Raw genomic sequence first — 20,496 nt, forward strand, 5'->3', positions numbered from 1 at the left:
CTAATTATAACACACCATTTTAAAAACTGGATGGTTAAAGGATATTTGTTTTGTTTTATTTTTTGTCAGTTGCTTGTTTTAATATTTAAAATGTTGGCTCCATGGATACATATTCAAAGGGACTTGGAGAATGTAATACAATGCCATGAAAAGGGGTTCACACAATTTGTACTTAATTCAAGAAGTGGAAAGTATTCTAGTTTAAGGAGATGTTTGATCCATAATTTTTTTTTCAGCAAATCTTACTGTTTTCTGTTGTTTTATTCCTCAAGTCCCTTTGACAGAGTATTATTTCTAACTTTTCTCTAGTCTTTCTAGCTGTCCATGACTACAATAACTGCAAAATCAATCACTTTATCCTGGGCCATCACCAATTATCTCAACTTTTTTCTGGCCACTGGACTTCAATGACTCCGAAGGAGAGATCTAGGCTGATGACTTCATATGATTCTACCTTCAATCCAATTCACACATAAGTCAAGACATCACTCCATGATATCACGGGTCATCTTGAAAATAAAGGACAAACAACAGCAGCGATTTCAAAAGGTAGAAGAACTTAATTAAAAACTTATGTTTCCTGTATCTCTAAAAAAAATTATGATCTCTTTTTAACTTACTATCCAAAGATATCAGACCATTTTAATCAAATCAGATATCCTGCTAAAGGATTTACACATGAGTATGTTTATATGTATGCATATATGTATTTATATGCATAAATATGTTTGTTATATATATATATACATATGTGCATATAATGAGATAGATGATAGATAAATTGAAAGATAGATTTAATTTCATAGTAAATATCTCACTAGAAAGGTAATCTCCAAGAAATTGGATTCAAGAATTTATCATTGTAGTGTCTATTGATCCAATAATAAAAATAAAAAAGCATTTTTAACACATAGCTTTTTATGTAAAACACCAATATGTTTATCTATCTATGTTATATTACCACCTAAAGTGATGCAGCATTAAGTGGTACACTGGATAGAGCACTAAGCCTGGAGTCAGGAAATCCTGAATTCAAATCTAGCTTCAGGCACCTACTGTGTGATCTGTGGCAAGTCACTTAAACATTGCATGCCTTGGTTTCATCAAGGATAAAATGAGGACATTAATAGATACGTCAGGATTGTTGTGAGAATCAGATGAGATAGTATTTGTAAAGTGCTCAACACAAAGCCCATTACATAAGATGCTGAATAAATGCTTATTTCTTCCCTCCTCCCCTCTCTATCTGTAATTGTTAATTATATTATAAAATTTAGCTCTACAAATGCCTCGTCCAATATATTTGGAATCATTTGGCTTGGATTTAAAAGCTAGCTTGCCTAGGTTCTACTCATGTGACTTCACCTCTCTGAGCCTCTGTTTTCCCACCTACTTAGGGGACTTAGATTAGGTGATTTCTAAGGTCCTTTCCAGTTTTAATCTCTGATTAGTTACCTAAAAAATCTAAAACTAAGCTCTCAGGCACACAGATAAATCCCAAACTTACTTCAAGTAAATTACTATAAGTAAAATACGTACTTGTGGTGGGTTTGTCTTTTCAATGGATGGGGATAGAAGGAAAGAGAAAATTTGAGATTAAAAATTAAATTAAATTAAATTTTTAAAGTAAATAAACAATAGTTAAAAGATTTCAATGACACTACCTTGATATGTCTCTAATACATGGTTTTATTTTTTCTCTGCTATGATTATGATAAATTCTAGGCAAACTGGCATTGAAGGTAAAAGGTATATGTTTGTTTTTTTAACATTCAAATCATTATTAAGCCAAGACTTTGATTAACTAGAATGTACAGAAAATAACTATCTCTGATTAATTGGATTTCTGGTTAACTGAGGATTATTTAGACTACTGCTTTGCTTCCAGAAAGCATTTTAAACTTTGTAAAATGGATTAGTCTATTTAATGACCCTAGTTATAACAATGTACTGAAGATAATCAATTAATTAACAAGTGTTTATGTTCCTCCCTGTAGGGTGCACAGTACTAGGTGCTTGGGATATAAAGATAAAGGTGAAAAATCCTTGTCTTCAACAAGCTGACATTATATTAATGGATAATCTTTGAAGATGAATGATAGTAGAGTGAATCACTAGTATTTTTCTATCTAAGCTCATTATACAATATGCCATGATTATAATAGATATGTCAAACATATCTCTGATATTTTGTAATCTTGTTTTGTTGTGAATTTTCTCTTCTGTCCTAAAAGATGAAAGAAAGAAATACAGTTAACTGAAGATTGCTATAAATTTCCAGATAATTGGGGGTTTTACAATTTTTCTGGTTTTTTTCCCCCCTGGTACTTTTAGGTCAGTTATGCAGAATTTCCCGTGTCATGGTTATATAACTATACATTTTTTGGTTAATTTGAAGAACCAAAAAATCCCAGAAATAGGATCTGAGAATAGTCCAGAGTCATCAGGAGGTCATTAACATCTTACTTAGAAGGAACAAGCTAATGAAACTAATAGAATTCAATAAACTGTGGGCAAAATGATACTGCTGTTCTGGAAGATTGCCCCAGGACCCCAGAGCTTATATATAAAATAAGATAATCCAACCAAAACTATTCTCCACTCAATGGAATCTTCTGTTAGTGATCTAGAGAAGCTATAATAATGAAATACTTTTCTGTTAATATTACACATATAATAATAATCACATTATAATATTAATAAATAATATGTGATGATATATTATTAAATGTTTTAATATTAATAAATGCTTTAACATACTTAAGTCATTTAAATATTATCATAATCACCATAATTATAATTATATTTTAGTGCCTGAATGTTCTCAAAGGGTTACAATACTGGGAATTTCAGATATCATAAAGAGACATGTTCCTTGTCCAGCAAGACCTTAAATTTAAAAGATAAGAGAATAGAATTATGGAAAGTCATACAAACAAGAGTCTTTTTCAAATAAATGTTCTTTTTCAAAAAAATCTCTATTCTCTTTATACTGGAAATGTTTTACTTCATGATGAGGGAGAAAGGGGAAGTACTTGGGAAGGATATATCTATCACTTCAGTTTTCCTGGTCTCTTGGATGAGGTACCAGAGCACAGCTGTAGTCACAGTTTGCTTACCTTCTGTGCACATACCTATAAGCCCTGAATGTCATCAAGATAGAAAATGGTACCTAAGAAGATATATACTTGAGACTTCAGGGCAAATAGTCTCTGCCCTAGGATTAAATAGACTGCAAAGAATGGCAGCATATCAAAAACTGAAGAGCTCAAAAAGCATCCAGTCCAATTAAATAGATTAGAATCTCCTTCAACAACACATACAATAATTGGTCATACCGATTTTGATTCAAGATCTCCATTGAACAAGATTATTCTTAACCTCTCATGGGACACTAGTCTACTTTGGATTAGTTCTAATATTTAGGAATTAATACCATCAAGTATCAGTGTTTTTGCTATTACAAAAATAGAAAAGCCAAGTCATCAAGACCAAATATATCCCAAAGTATGAAAAGACCATAATTATCTGTTGCTAACACTATATTTAATAAATACAATAAATGTTTGTTAGTTACTTAGTACAAAATAGCTCTATAATGGACTCAAGCTCATAGTAAAAAAAAAAAAAAAAAAGCACAATCTTTCACCCTTAAGGGATAACATGTACAAACAAGAATTATAATGCACAATAGAAGGAAATCCACATGCACACCAGAATATAAGCAACAAACAATTTTCCCACCTGCTCATATTGGATTCTGGACACTTGCCTGACAATAGCCAGGACCTGATTAATATTTTCTAATTTTCTGACCTTCTGGATACCACACCTTCAGCTTTAATTTGACCTTGGTTTATGAGGAACTCTGGTCCTTGCCAAATAAACTCAAGACTTTGGGTTTATTTCTTATGACTTCCAAGCTTTCTAAGGCATTGACCTTGACCAGTCTCCTTATCTTAGCTCCCTTCTGGTCTTTGTCACTTTTTTTCACCCTTTCATAGTGTACTCCTCCCTCTATTACCAATGAGCTATATTCTACTTTTACTTATCCCCTGATGTGATAACCCAGAGCTGTGGTGTCAAACTCAATTAAAAGCAGGCAGCACCAAACCATACAGAAGTATCTCTGCAAGCAGCAAATTAACTTTGAAAACCACTTGTTAAACATTAGCTGTGGCATATTTAATTTTTTATTATTTTGCTAAATATTTTTCAATTATATTTTATTGTGGTTTGGCTGCACTCAAGAATATTATGAGTCATATGCAGCATTCTGGCCCTTTTCTGACACCTCTGGTCTAGAGGATGAAGTTGGGACTTGGGTTTTTGTTTGTTTGTTTGTTTGGAGTTGAGATTAAGGAGAAATAGAGGGAACAATAATATTCTTAAACTTCCTATAACTTTTTCTAGGTTAGGTGTAAATATTATTAAAACATAGAAAATGTCCATTGTATAACTAGAAACAGTATACAATAGAAATGTGATGATATGATGTTTATAGAACAATCATATGTACCTTATTTACCATGCAATATTAACTCATACATTCAACAAGCTTTTATAAAATACTTCCTATGTATCAGACACAGTGATAGGAGATGTGAATAAAAAGAAGACAAAAATGAAATTATCTCTGCCTTTAAAGGTCATCATATTATTTAGGAAGCAAAAACAAATGTCATATACCACTGCCTATAAAGGGGATGTTACCCACAGTTATGACACAGTTAAATAATTGAGTTACTCTGGATTATGCATTAATTTTTCTAATAGTCTTTATTGCTTAGTGCCTTAGTATCTAGATGAAAGAATATCATATTTAAAAAAAATATGCAAACTTCATAATTGCAAACTATACAACCTAAATACCTTGAATTGAGGACAAGGATTGTTTACTTGCACAGTGCTATTATCTTGTGGAGTACCTGGGATAAAATAGGCATTTAATAAAGGTTGGTTTAATTGAATGTATTTTATTACTGTTTTTTCTTTATTCTATTTAACAACAACAGCCACAAATTTAATGAACTTAATGGAGATGAAACCCATATTAAATAGGCAAGAGGAATTGAACAGTTGAATGAAAAGAAGATTGTGGGTACAAAAAATTCTCAATTTCAAAAAAGGAAACAAGGTTAACTAGTAGCAGGATATGGCAGAAAGGATGTGGTAGATGAGAAGAAAAAAACAGAAATAGAGTGTTATATTCCCCAGATTTTTGTCCTTAACTTCCTCTACTTACAGATTTTCTTTTAAAGACTAATCATTTAGTGGGAATATGGTACACTCAAGGGACTACTTGTGTAATTAACTGGTATCTGTAAAAGGGCAAGAGATCCATTGGAACAACTCTCATGAAGCACATTGGGTAGCCCTCCTGTAGAGATTAAAGTAATAGCAAACATTTCAGAAAGTGAGGTCAACAGAATGTTAGGACTGGATAGAGCCAGAAATCTTTGTTCATGAGGAAGATACAGGTCCACACAGTTAATGATTAGTCCAAGGAAAAGAGATATTTTAAAATTACCAAATCAAAACTTGATTTATTGTTTCGTTGACTATCTAGACTTAAGAAAGTAATGGAGAAAAATTTAATAATACAGATTAAACTTTAAAGTGTGTCATTTACACAAATTTGGGGTAGAGTGGGGGAAGTGGAGACGTAGTTGATAAATAATAATCAGTACATCCCTTACTGGCTTGCCCCCATAGAAGGAAAATGCTGGTGTTCTTGTTCTTCTTTAAAATATATAATATGATGGTTCTTTCTGGGAGAGAGCAGGTTTCTCTGGGAGGTTTTCTGGAGGCAGCCTTAGTTTCAGTTGAAAGTAATAATCACCCAAAATGCAGCCAGGTGTTAAAAGTTTAGATCTTTTATTGCCTCCAATATAGCCTACTTAGCTTAGAGGCCTATTTCTCTGCTTGGTTCTAAGAGTTCCCTCCGAATGTCTCCAAATCCAAAGGTTTGTCCTTTAGACACCAGTCAGCACAAAAGTGAATCTGTCTTGCCTCTGAGAGAGGGCTTCTGGCTCTCAGTCTTCCCAGAGTGCTCTGCGTCTGTCCCAGCGTGCTACTCTCCAATCTAATTCAGCTAAACTCCCAGCTGAGTCTGCTTTTATATAGATATAGATATAGATATAGATATAGATATAGATATAGATATAGATATAGATATAGATATAGATATAGATATATAGGTATATAGATATAGATAGATAGATAGATACATATCTATATCTATCTATCTATCTATATACCTTCGGTTGACTCCTCCTTCTGGAGGCACACCTAAGGGAGGTGTGAATTCACAAAGTTACAAAGTTTGCTTTGTGAATCTCCCATACTTGTGAATTCCAATGAGTACTGGTGTGAACACAAGCATTGTATCAATTAGTTCTACTTAGTACCTTGTTTCAGATTCTGGCCCAAAACATCTCCCTGTAAGATCAGATCAATGATACTGAACCATGCTAAATTAGATAATTATTGTCTCTATCCACTCTAATGACTTAACAGTTTGTAAAGATTCCAACAGGAAAAGCTTTATTTATAGTCAATATTTTAAAAATATTTATGTAGATAGATAGATAGATGGATAAATGGATAAATGAATGGATCTGTGACTTTGTCCATGTGAATACTCCTTTCAATGGTACTAATCACAATCCATCCATTTTTTCATTCCATTCTGAGTTTTTTCCCATTTTTTCATTAACCCTCCACAGGAGGCTACCCAGTGTGTAGCAAGAGATTGTTCCAATAAATCTCTTGCCCTTTTACAGATACCAGTAAATCACACAAGTAGTTCAATGGATATACCATATTCTCATTAAATGATTCTCACACTACTTCTCTTCATTAGGCTTCTGTGATACCCTCCTCTACCACAAGTTCCTTGGTAATAGCATGTTACAGCCCAGTCACACCCACCTTCCATCACCACACCACCATTTCCTTTTGAATGAACAGTAACTTCAGCCATTTTTCTTCAGAGATTGTTGTATTCCATGACTCAACAATAAAGCGTCACTGGAAGAATATTATTCTTAAAAGTGTACTCCTTTGTTTCAAGAGCAGCTTGTAATCATTCACAACACTGTGGAGTTTCCCAAAGGCAATGTTGTCTGCTCCCCTCCTGCTGCTTAATCTGAGCTGAGTTCAGTATACATACAAGATATATGTACTAATGGATGGGCTCTTCAATTGTTCATCCAACTCTGCATCATTATGTAAACATAAAGCATTCTTCTTCCATTTGACATTTTTCCAACACACCATGGGAATAGAATATTTGAATATCTCCTAAGAAACATCAGTATGTATGGATAAATGTAGTAATGGAATATTCCCCAAAATATACGGAATACAAACAATTATAATGGGAGAAATGAGAGGAAAGTGGTGCCCTCCTTTGTAACGATGTCACTGAATGGCATATTCAATGTGTTCAGCCATTATTAACCAAATCAATGTTAACATAAAGTGAACCAATAATGAGTCTAATCATATGGATACTGATTGACAGAAAGACAGTCATGAGGTAGAAGAATTCTACTTGGATCTTTCTCCTTCCCATCATCTCATTAAATTTGGCAAGGAAAAAAGTCACTAACATCATTTGATTATTGAAGGAAACGCTCCAGAAATAATGAAGTAATTGTTCAGTCTCCCCTTCACTGCTCCTGATGATAAAGAACTCCCAAAATAACTTAGACTTACTCAAATAAGTCACTGTCCCCCAAATACATTATGAATTAGTTCATAAACTCAATTCTTACCTATGTCAGGGACTTTAACTAGTTTACCATTAAAAAATGAAATTAGTGTGCTAGATAGAAAAGTTTAAAGTTAATATCCATTTAACAAAAATTCACAAGATTGATTTTATTTTTCATAATCCCTTAAACACTATACAAATTTTATAGCACACTATAATCACTTGAGCAATACAAATATGGCAATATTTTCATTATTTGCTATTATATGCAACAGAAATTTTATTATGTGGCAGAACAATTAAATTCCCTGTGTTGTTTATGTATCTAGTTTCTCAAATTTGCATGCCATTTCTGTCAGTTGGCTCTCATTTCTCAGAATCGATCTGTAAATATTTCCATTGTTTGCTGTGAAATTAACTCTGCAGAGCAGATGGGAAGTTTCTATACCAGCCTATAATGACTACTTAGTACATTTCTTAATGATGCACAGCTTACGTTGAGCAGTCCTACGGACACATCTCTCGATGAAGTAAAATGCCTACTGGTCTAGTGCCTGAACTAACATTAGAAGGGAACTAGAATAATCAAAAGGACTCTCTTTATTGCTCACTATTTGAAAAATCCATAATGACTCCTTTACTCTTGCAGCCAGCAGGCTTTCTTATTATGTGACATATTAGTTATTGCTATTAATAACAAAGTAATATCCATTCATTTTCATTGGTTTACACTTTTCTTTAAATTGGCAATACTTTCTACATCATCATAATCATTATTTTCAGTGTTATTGTCATAATCATTGTCATCATTGTAGCTCACTTTTATATGTTGCTTACTATCCACCAGGCACTATGCTAAGAGCTTTATATTGATTATCTCATCTGATCGGCACAATAACTTTGGAGGGTAGATACTTTCATAATCTCCAGATTAGGTGAGAAGGATAACATGGCTATTAATTGTCTGAGGTCAGATCTGAACTCAGAATGATGAGCCTTCCTGACTCCAGGACCAGTCTCTGTGCCTTATTTTTTAAGTTTAATGTGTTTGAAGAACAAAATTTCTCAGGGTAAACTAGATGGATTTCAGTAAACATTTATAGAATATAGGCTCAGCCCTTCATTACCATCTTGATGCCTCTAAGTGGGGTCTGCCATTATCCAGATAATAGAAGATATTACTGGCACATACTTTCTTAGCTGCTACTTTTTCCTGTATGCTCTGCTCCATACAGTTCATCTCTCTTATTCTCCAATCTCTATTCTCGACCTCTTCCCACTCTCATGCTTTCTGGTTCCCCCTAATGGGGTTAAAATTCCCACTCATCTTAGAGCATTTCCATTCCTATTCTTCCCATTCTATAATCATTGAAACCCAGCTTTCTTTTGTAACCTGAAGGGCTTGTCATAATTCCTCTCTCTCACAGATGGGTCCCTAATAAGGCTATATCTATCCCTGAGGGTTCTAATTTATACCAGAGGTGTCTTTAACTCTTGAGCCCACATTCCATTCTGTTCTCCACAATATTCATCACCAGTTACAGTTAGTATCTCCTTTATGTCATTTAACCAATTAACATCAGTTGTGCTATATAAATGGATATTTACTGAGAAGATGTAGCAAGAAAACACCAAACATTTTATTCAACAACCAGGGCTAAATTTTCCCCATACTAAGTCATCCCTTAGCATAGTTTCCATTAAGTCTTCACTCCACAAAGTTCACTTCTAAATTAGACACAGCCATTGTCTAGGTAGCTGACTCTGTGTCATGACAGCTGTTAATCTGCTTCTGTACTTAGTCAAGTAAGTTGCTTGGGACTTCCCTCTTCGTTGAATTTACATTTCTATAAATTTCAACAGGGACTCCAGGCCACATTACTTATTGTCAATATTCATGATAATATCTCTGACATACTAGCCTCATTAGCATCATTCATTGAAGAAATCAGTTTCCTGCAGTCATATGAAGAAATGCTTTAAATCACCTTTGATTAGAGAATATTTTGTCCTTTTCATCTTCTGCTCTATTTGTTCTATTTTCAACATAGAGATATACCCTTTATCTGCTTACTCTATTCCTGAGGACTATTTTGTATCATCCCAATTGGGTTTACCTGTAAGGTCATGAAAACAAAATCTCAAATGAACTCTCATTGCTACACAACAATATTTTTACATTTCTTGAGTAAAAATATCACATTTTCTAGAGTAGTTGCTATTAACCTTCCCTTCTCTCCTTAAGTCTTTACATCATTCTGCCTTTCCGAGTTATCAGCAGATAAATTTTCTAGGAAGTACTAACAATAAAATTTTGAGAGAAAGAATTTAAATTAATTCTAATTTCAAATCCCATCTCACATAAATTTATAGTAAAACACATCAAAATAAAATACTGTAGGCAATACATATGAAATCAAGTTTATAAAGTGTATACTACTTATATAATCTTCCTCATTTAGTAAGGTAAATTAAGTTCCTTATTTTTTTTAAACACAGAGAATTTTTTTATTGTCTTTTTTTTCAGTTCCAAAATCTTTTTCTTTTTCTATGCACCCAATGGCAATACAAGAAAAACAAAAAATATTACAAATATACATAGTTATGAAGATGAGGGAGAAAGTCTATTCACATACACCCCACTCTGTTAAAAAAAAAGTGTTAATTTACACTCAGCCCATTAATTCTCTATCTGGAGCATGTTATATCACAAATCCCATGGAACTGTATTAGAACATTGTATTTATCAGAGTTACTAAGCCTTTCACAGCTGATTATAGTATCATTGTTAGTAAATAGGTTATCTTTTTAATATTGCTTATGTCACTTTGCATTAGTTCATCTTGCTCTTCACAGGTTAATCTAAAACTATCCTTCTTTAATTGTCTTCTAGAACAATAGTATGTCATCATGTCCATATAACATAACTGGTTTAATCAGTCCCAAATTCACAGACATTTCTAAAATGTTTACCACCACAAAAAGAGCTATTACAAATATTTTAATACAGATGATAGCAATAATGTTAGCTCAAAATATATGCATGTAAAAATCTTTGTAGCATCCCTTTTTGTAATGGCAAAGAACTGGAAATTGAGTGGATGCCCCTTAGCTGGGGAATGGAAGAATAATATGATATATGAACATAATCATAATATGATATTCTTCTATAAGAAATGATGAGCAGGCTGCTTTCAGAAAAATCTGGAAAGACTTATATGAACAGATGATAAGTGAAGTGAACAGAAACAAAAAAAGATATTGTATACAGTAAAAACAAGATTATATGATTATCAACTGGGATGGACATGGCCCTTTTCAGCAATGATTCAAGGCAATTCCAATAGATTGTGATGGAAGTACCATCTAAGAATTATGAAAACTGAATGTGGATGAAAGCATAGCATTTTTACCTTTTTGTTGTTTGTTCGTTGGCTTGTCTTTTTTTTCCCATTTGATCTGAGTTTTATTTTTGCACATCATGATGAATATGGAAATATTTTTAGAATAATTGCACATATTTATTTAACCTATATGAGATAACTTTCTTTTTTGAGGAGGGGAGAAGAGGGAGAAAACCTTGGAACAACATTTTGTGAAGGTGTTGAAAACTATCTTTGTAGTTGAAAACTATCTTTGCATGTATTTGGAAAAATAAAATACCATTAAGAATTTTTTAAAAGCTATGCACAGCTTAATAATTTTTTGTACATAGTTCTAAGTTGTTTTGCAAAATGGTTGAACTAGTTCACAACTCTATCAACATAATCTCTAATCCTTTTTTGGCCACAAATTCCTTCCTACTCCACAGGTCTGAGAGGTAATCTATCCTATGTTCTTCTAATTTGTTTATAATCTCATTCTTTATGCCAAGATCATGAACCCCAGAGAATCTACTAAAAAGCTATTAAAAATAATCCACAACTTTAGCAAAGTTGCAGGATACAAAATAAATCCACATAAATCATCAGCATTTTTATACATCACTAACAAAATCCAACAGCAAGAGACACAAAAGGAAATTCCATTTAAAATAACTGTCAATAGTATGAAATATCAGGGAATCTATCTGCCAAAGGAAAGTCAGGAAGTATAAAAGCAAAATTATAAAACACTTTCCAAACAAATAAAGTCAGAGCTAAACAATTGTAAAAATACCAAATGCTCTTTGATTGAATAGCACTAAATAAATATATTAGTTTAGGCAGCACTGTCATCTTTACTATATTTGCTCGACCTATCCAACTCCCAAGAAACTATTTTACTGACCTAGAAAAATAACAAAATTCATCTGGAAGAACAAGGTTAAGAATTTCAAGGGAAGTAATGGAAAAAAAAGAAAATGAAGGTGGCCTAGCTGTACCAGATCTAAAACTATATTATAAAGCAAAGGTCATCAAAAACATTTGGTACTGGCTAAGAAATAGACTAGTTGATCAGTGGAATAGGTTAAGTTCACAGGACAAAATAGTCAATGATTGTAACAATCTAGTGTTTGACAAACCCAGAGACTCCAGCTTTTGGGATAAGAATTCACTATTTGACAAAAACTGCTGGGAAAATTGGAAACTAGGCATTGACCAACACTTAACACCATACACCAAGATAAAGTCAAAGTGGGTTCATGATCTAGGCATAAAGAATGAGATTATAAATGAATTAGAAGAATATAGGATAGTTTATCTCTCAGACCTGTGGAGGAGGAAGGAATTTGTGGCCAAAGAAGGACTAAAGATTATTACTGATCACAAAATAGAAAATTTTGATCATATTAAGTTCAAAAGTTTTTGTACCCAAAAAAAACCTAATGCAGACAAGATTAGAAGGGAAGCAATAAAGTAGGAAAACATTTTTACATTCAAAGATTCTGATAAAGGCCTCATTTCTAAAATACATAGAGAATTGACTCAAATTTATAAGAATTCAAGCCATTCCCCAAATGATAAATGGTCTCAGGATATGAACAGACAAGTTTCAGATGAAGAAATCAAAACTATTTCTAGCCACATGAAAAGGTGCTCTAAATCACTATTGAACAGAAAAATGCAAATTAAGACAACTCTAAGATACCACTACACACCTCTCAGATTGGCTAAAATGACAGGAAGAGATAATAATGAATATTGGAGGGGATTTGGGAAAACTGGGACACTGATACATTGTTGGTGGAACTGTGAATGGATCTAACCATCCTGGAGAGCAATTTAGAACTGTGCTCACAAAGTTATCAAACTGTCCATACCCTTTGACCCAGCAGTATTTCTACTGGTATTATATCCCAAAGAGATTTTAAAAGAGGGAATAAGACCCACATGTGCAAAAATATTTGTGGCAGCCCTTTTTGTAGTGGCTAGAAACTGAAAACTGAATGGATGCCCATCAATTGGAGGATGGCTGAATAAATTATGGTATATGAATGTTATGGAATACTCTTGTTCTGTAAGAAACGATCAGCAGGATGATTTCAGAAAGGCCTGGAGAGACTTACATGAACTGATGCTGAGTGAAATGAGCAGAAGCAGGAGATCATTGCACATAATAACAAGATGATATGATCAATTCTGATGGGCGTGGCTCTCTTCAACAATGAGATGATTCAAATCAGTTTCAATTGTTCAGTGATGAAGAGAGCCTTCTACACTCAGAGAGAAAACCATGGGAACTGAGTGTGGATCACAACATAGCATTTTCATGCTTTCTTTTGATGTTTGCTTGCATTTTATTCTCCTCAGGTTTTTCTTTTAGATCCGATTTTTCTTGTGCAGCAAGATGACTGTATAAATATGTATACATATATTGGATTTAACATATATTTTAACATATTTAACATGTTTTGGACTACCTGCCATCTAGGAGAGGGAGTGGGAGGAAAGGAGGGAAAAATTTGGAACAGAAAGTTTTGCAAGGGTTAATGTTGAAAAATTACCCATGCATATGTTTTGTAAATAAAAAGCTTTAATTAAAAAAGAATGTAAAAAATAAAAATAAATAAAATAAATGTGTGATTCTTGTTGATTTTTCATCAATATAAACAATCATATTTATAGTTTTCCTAATTTTAAGCCACTTCTTTGTGATACATTGCTGTAGTCTTCTTGATATTTAAAAATTTGCATCAATATTCATTAGTTAAATAGATCTATAATTGTCTTTCTCTGTTTTGACTTACATTGTTTATTTGTGTCACAGAAAGAATTTATTAGGACTCCTTTACATTTTTTTCAAATAGTTTGTGTATTTTTGGAATTGCTTATTTTTAAAAAATGTTTACTAGATTCTAAATGGTCCTGGGGTTTTATTCTTAGAATTTCCTATTCCTAGAATTTATGGCTTCTTCCATTTTTTTTTAAAAGATTTATTTAAGTATTTTATTTCCTCTTCTGTTAATCTGAATTTTTTGTAAATATCCCTTGATTTCATTTAGATTATCAGTTTATTGGAATATAAGTGGCCAAAATAGATCCCATTAATTGCTTTCATTTCTTTTTCATTAGTTGTGAGTTCACACATTTAAAATTTTGGATACAATTAATTTGGTTTCTCTTTTAAAAAAAATCAAATTAGTCAATAGTTTATCTACTCCTTCCCTCCCCACCAAAGCTGCTAATTGTGTTTACTAGTTCAATTTTTAATTTTAAATAGTGTTACTCTCCTTTGATTTTCAGAATTTCTATTTTTATACTTCATTTAAGATTTTTTGATTTGTTTTTTCTAGAATTTTTTTATTACATGCCTAATTTTGTCAATTTGTCTTTCTTTCTTTCTTTTTAATATAGGCATTTAGAGATATAAATTTTTTCCTAAGTACTATTTTGGCTGCATTCCAGAGATTTTGGTATTTTGTCTTGTGGTTTTCATTTTCTTTAATAAATTATTGATCATTTCTATGATATGTTCTTTGTCCCATTTATTCTTTAGAATTATATTATTTAGTTTCCAACTACTTTTTAAATTTATGTTCAAAGGTTCTTTGTTGAATGCAATTTTATTGTATTATGGTCAGAAAAATGTAGTTAACATTTCTACTTTTTTCTATTTGTGAGGAGTGTATACCCTTATATATTAGGTTAATAATATGATAGTATATTATAATATAGATAATAAATGATCAGTTTTAGAGAAAATGCACACACAGTTGAAAAACAGTCATACATATTTCTATTCCCATTCATTATACTCTATATATCTATCATATATAACTTTTTCTTAAATTCTATTAATTTCCTTTATATCTTTCTTGTAATTTTAATGACTAGATTCTTCTAGATCTGAAAGACTCAAATTGAGGTGCTCTTGATAGTACTTACTGTTTATTTCATTTTCTAATTTATTCAACTTTTCCTTTAAGAATGTGTGTATTAGGCAATTTGGGAGTATGTGTGTTTAATAATGGACAAGTGAAATAATTAATTTTTATGATTTTTTATAATTTTAATTAAACTACATGTCTACATGAGGTTTTCTAGCTGTAGCTCACAGAGAGGCATGCATGTATAAATTTAAAGTCTTCTCATCTATTATTCTTCAAGAAATTTGATTTTTACAATGAAGTTTACGTGAGATTAGAACCACAAGGCTGACCTCTCTGCTTTACTAAAAGAGAAGTACAAAGATAGAATTATATTTCTTTCACCCCACTCCTAAATATTTCTAGTCATGGGCAATAATTTTTAGGTCCAAATTGACTTTGGTCCTTATCCCAGAAAAGGAGTGTCACAAGCTATATATCTAAAAGCTTGACTTCCTTCCTTCCCACAAAATGCCAGCAGCACAAAAGCAATAATACATTGGGAACCATAAACAAATATATTTATCTAAGCAAATAGAAATTTATCTGGCAAATCAAAATCAGAGAAATTATATATTTATTAGATTGTACAAATACAGAGTAAATGAGCTTTCTCTCACTTGGAATGAGATAGCTTAGTCAACCATAAGATACAGTCACAGATCTTACCCATGCAGAAATTTCCCAAAGTCTCTAACATAGTAAGGTGGGAACAAAGAAATGATCAAGATACCAGATTCTTTACAAGCTTGTTTTTTTCCTTCCAGAGGCCTCTGAAACATTTATGTTCTCTCAAACTATAAAATAGAAGTCTCTTTTCTATCAAGTATTTGCCAACTTTGTTGCTCATAGAGACACAGAAAGGAGTATTCATACTTTACCAATATGGGATTATACTAGGTTTTCCATTCCTATAAGCTTTATTATTTTTATTTAGTGTACTACTGTTGGGGTCACTACAGTCAAGTGGGCATAAAAATCTGTAGTATTCTTTGACACTTCCCCTCCCAAAGTCCCATTCATTTTACTTCCATAGCACCTCTTTCTTTCATCTTATTTCTACACACTGCTACTCCTGCAATTTAAGTCTTTATCATTTCTAGCTTAGATTCTTGTACTATATTAGCCATCTCACCACTCTGTTACCTCTCCAATTCTTCCTTCAGACAATTGCCAAAATAATCTTTCTATGTCCTCAATCTGATAATGTCATTTTCCTTGCCCAAATTTTTTAAAAAATGAATCTAAGGCCTCTAAGATGCACATTGACTCCTTGGCCTGACATTAAATGAAAATCTTCTTCCATTTGGCTCTTTCAATATTTTTGGTCTTCCAGTCAAAACTAGAATATCTGACATGCCAACTTCTCTTTATTTTCATCTTCATGGGCTGAACTATGTCAAGAATGAATGTTATACAGAAAGATTATATGATGATTAGCCATAATAGATTAAACTCTTCTTAGCAATGCAGTGGTCCAAGACAATTCCGATAGACTTGGGATAGAAAATACCATCCACATCTAGAAAGAGAACAATAGAGACTGGCTGGATCAAAGTATTTTAACCCCCTTTTTGGCTTTTCTTTTGTCATGTTTTTCCCTTTTGGTCTGATTTTTCTTGCACAACATGAAAAATATGGAAATGTTTAAAAGTATTGTACACATGTAATATATCAGATTGCTTGCTATCTTGGGAAAGGAGAGATAAGGAGGGGAGGGAGAAAAAATTTGAAACACAAAATCTTACAAAAATGGAAAAGGACCCACATGTGCAAAAATCTTTTTATAGTGGCAAGGAACTGGAAATTGAACCATCAAATGGGGAATGGCTGAATAAGTTATGAAATATGAATGTAATGAAATGTTATTGTTCTATAAGAAATGATGAGCAAGCTGCTTTCACAAAAGCCTGGAAAGACTTACATGAACTTATGCCGAGTGGAATGAGAAGAACCAAAAGAACCTTTTTACACAGTAATAACAAAATTACATAATGTTCAATTGTGATGGGTTTGCCTCTTCAAAACAATATGATGATTCAAGGCATTTCCAATAGATTTGGGATGGAGAATGTCACCCCCATTCAGAGAAAGAATTATGGAGATAATGTTAATTGAAGCATAGTATTTTCACTTTTTTTTATATTTGCTTTTTCTTTCTCACAGTTTTTTCTTCTTTTGGTCTGATTTTTCTTGCATAACATAACAAAAATGGAAATATGCTTAAAAGTATTGCACGTATTTAACCTATATTAGCTTGCTTGCTATCATGAGGAAGGATAGAAAAGAAGAGAAAATTTTGGAACACAAAGTCTTACAAAAATGAATTTTGAATATTATCTTTACATGTATTTGGAAAAATAAAATACTATTAAGAAAGAAAGACTTCATGTTATTCTCATTTTTGCATTTCAAAAACCTAATATTCTTTCAAGATTTATCTTAGGTTTCAGGATCTCCATCTATCCTTTTCTGATCTTCACAATTCTTATGAATTGTTCTTCCATCAAACTTCCCCAGATTTCATTGTCTGGTCTCTTCTTTGCCCTCTTTACTGACTACTTTGGGTTAGAATTATTTGGAGAATTCATGTATTTAACACTAACACCACCACAACTGAATATGATCTCTTAGAGAGTTCAGACTATTTCAGGTGAAAAGGAATACCAAGAAGGTATTGTCTTTCTATTCTGCTGGTACTGTATCTCACATGAAGGATTTCTAAAGTAGGGATTTAAGAGGTGTGTGTTGATTTGAATTATTTAAATTATTGATCATTGTCAAAGAAGCTGATTTGTTTCTTCTTCAAAGTAGCTAAATATTACAGGTATGTTCAAGGAGTGAAAAGAGTTGCCACAGTATAACTGCATTCACATCCAAGTGCATGAATCAACTCTAGTATTTTAGGGCTCTATGCAATTGCATTTTTAAATTCCTCTATCAATATGCTATATTGCACCAAGTATTTGATCTGTGGAGTTAAGGAAATTAAAATAATTACGTATGAGAACATAAAAAATGAATACAACAATAACAATAACAATAATAATCAAAGATTGTACAACACTTTACTGTGACTGTTCAATTATAGCAAAACCCACCAAGGCACAATTTTCTAAAAACTAAATCTTACATATCCATTTTCAGTCTCCTACTCAGTGCAATCAAAAGTGAAAAAATATAAGTACAAATATGTATGTGTGCATATATGTATATGTTTATATGTGTGTGCATGTTATTTTTTTTTACTTTTTTTTGCTAAGGCATTTGAAGTTAAGTGATTTGCCCAGGGTCACACAGCCAGGAAGTGTTAAGTGTCTGAGATCAGATTTGAACTCAGGTCCTCCTGACTTCAGGGCTAGTACTCTATTTACTGCACCACCTAGCTGCCCTGTGTGTACCCATTCATATAAACAAATCAGAATGATGGAATATACTAATAATTATTTATTTTTAAACTAAATTTATCTTTTTTTGATTGTGATAGCAATGTTAAGTTCATTTTCACCTTCATATCTCTTCATTTTCTGGTTTTGATTAGAACCAGTTTTATATACTAATCAAAATTTGACATTGTTTTTTAAAACATAAATAGACTTGTGATTTTTCAGAGATAAGATGAAATCATGTGCAAGAATGTTTGTGGCAGCCCTCTTTATAGTGGCCAGAAACTGGAAAATGAGTGGATGCCCATCAACTGGAGAATGGCTGAATGAATTGTGGTATATGAATGTTATGGGATATTATTGTTCTGTAAGAAATGACCAGCAGGATGATTTCAGAAGGACCTGGAGAGACTTACATGAACTGATGCTGAGTGAAATGAGCAGGATCAGGAGATGATTGTACACGGCAATAACAATACTATATGATGATCAATTCTGATGCACATGGTCCTCTTCAACAATGAAATGACAAAACAAATCAGTTCCAATAGAACAGTAATGAATTGAACCAGCTACACCCAGCAAAAGAACTCAAGGAAATGAGTGTGAATCACTACATAGAATTCCCAATCCCTCTATTTTTGTCCGCTTGCATTTTTTATTTCCTTCACAGGTTAATTGTACACTATTTCAAATTCCGATTTTTCTTGTACAGCAAAATAATTGTATGGATATGTATACATATATTGTATTTAACTTATACTTTAACATATTTAACATGTATTAGTCTACCTGTCATCTGGGGGAGGAGGTGGGGAAAATACAAAAGGGAAAAATTGGAACAAAAGGTTTTGCAACTGTCAATGCTGAAAAATTACCCATGCATATATCTTGTAAATAAAAAGCTATTTTTAAAAAAGAGATAAGATGGAATGAGGTTTCTAATTAAGGGTATAGAATTGATTTAGTGGGACAAATATTTGTTTTTATAGAAATCGTCAGTATGATATGTTAAAATACACTATTGTATGACTCACATTATTATGTAAAGGAGACTATAGAATAGAAAAATCTTGAGCAGGCATCACTTTCAATGCATATTAAAATTGTGCTGCTTGCATTTTGTTTTACAGTTTGGGAGCCAGAAAACAACTTAATTATTTTCAACCATATTACTATTTGTTCCTTGAATTAGTTTAATAACTTTCACGTAACAAAATAATCTGGTAATTTGAGTTTCTCAGAATAAGGATTTCAAGGCACAAGTGAAATAGATTGTATGAGTAGGGTTGCCAATGACAAATGATAATAAATTAATTCATCAGTAAGGGTTTCTTCCCTTTATAAAATACTGTCTGGACTAGTCTGTTGGCAACTCTACATATGATATTTTTAAAAATTATGAATTATAGCAATACAATATAATAATTGATCCATCAAAATATCTAGAACTTTCACCTAGGTTTAGAATTAATTCAAGTAATGTTTCTGAATGTATCATTCATCTTATAGAATCTTTCTACAATTTTTTTTTCTCACAATGTAACATTTTATTATGGGTTGGCTAGCTTCAATTAAGATTTTCTTTTAATGCATTTAGAAAAGTTTGTGGTTTAAAGTGCTTACCTATGCTAAAGTACCATTGTCCAGTCAATTACAGTGCTCCCAGTAAGATAACAGGAAAGACTTAAATTTAAGGAAGGGGCCAATTAGTTATATATGAATATACATTAAATTGAATTCATTGACCATCCTTTGAAGATCTACCTAAATTATTCAAGATTCAGAATAAGATAGATGTTTTTAAACTCAATTAAAGTGGAAATTGGTTGTACAAATTTATGTTTAATATATTTAGAAAGTAAAGCAAGTTAATCTTTTAAAAATCCACAATTTTGTGTATAATCCCTTTGTTCTGATGTACTATCCATGTATATTAAAATGCCATTTTTGATGTTTAAGCTCTGATTTTTAAAATAAAATTAAGTTCCACCCAAATTCAGAACTCATAACTCAAGTGAAAACATACACAAAAGAGGAAAGAGGGAGTCTCAACTATATAATACATATTTATATGTAATGTACTATTTATGCATATATAT

The sequence above is a fragment of the Antechinus flavipes genome, chromosome 1, assembly GCF_016432865.1.
Source record: "Antechinus flavipes isolate AdamAnt ecotype Samford, QLD, Australia chromosome 1, AdamAnt_v2, whole genome shotgun sequence".
Classification (NCBI taxonomy): domain Eukaryota; kingdom Metazoa; phylum Chordata; class Mammalia; order Dasyuromorphia; family Dasyuridae; genus Antechinus; species Antechinus flavipes.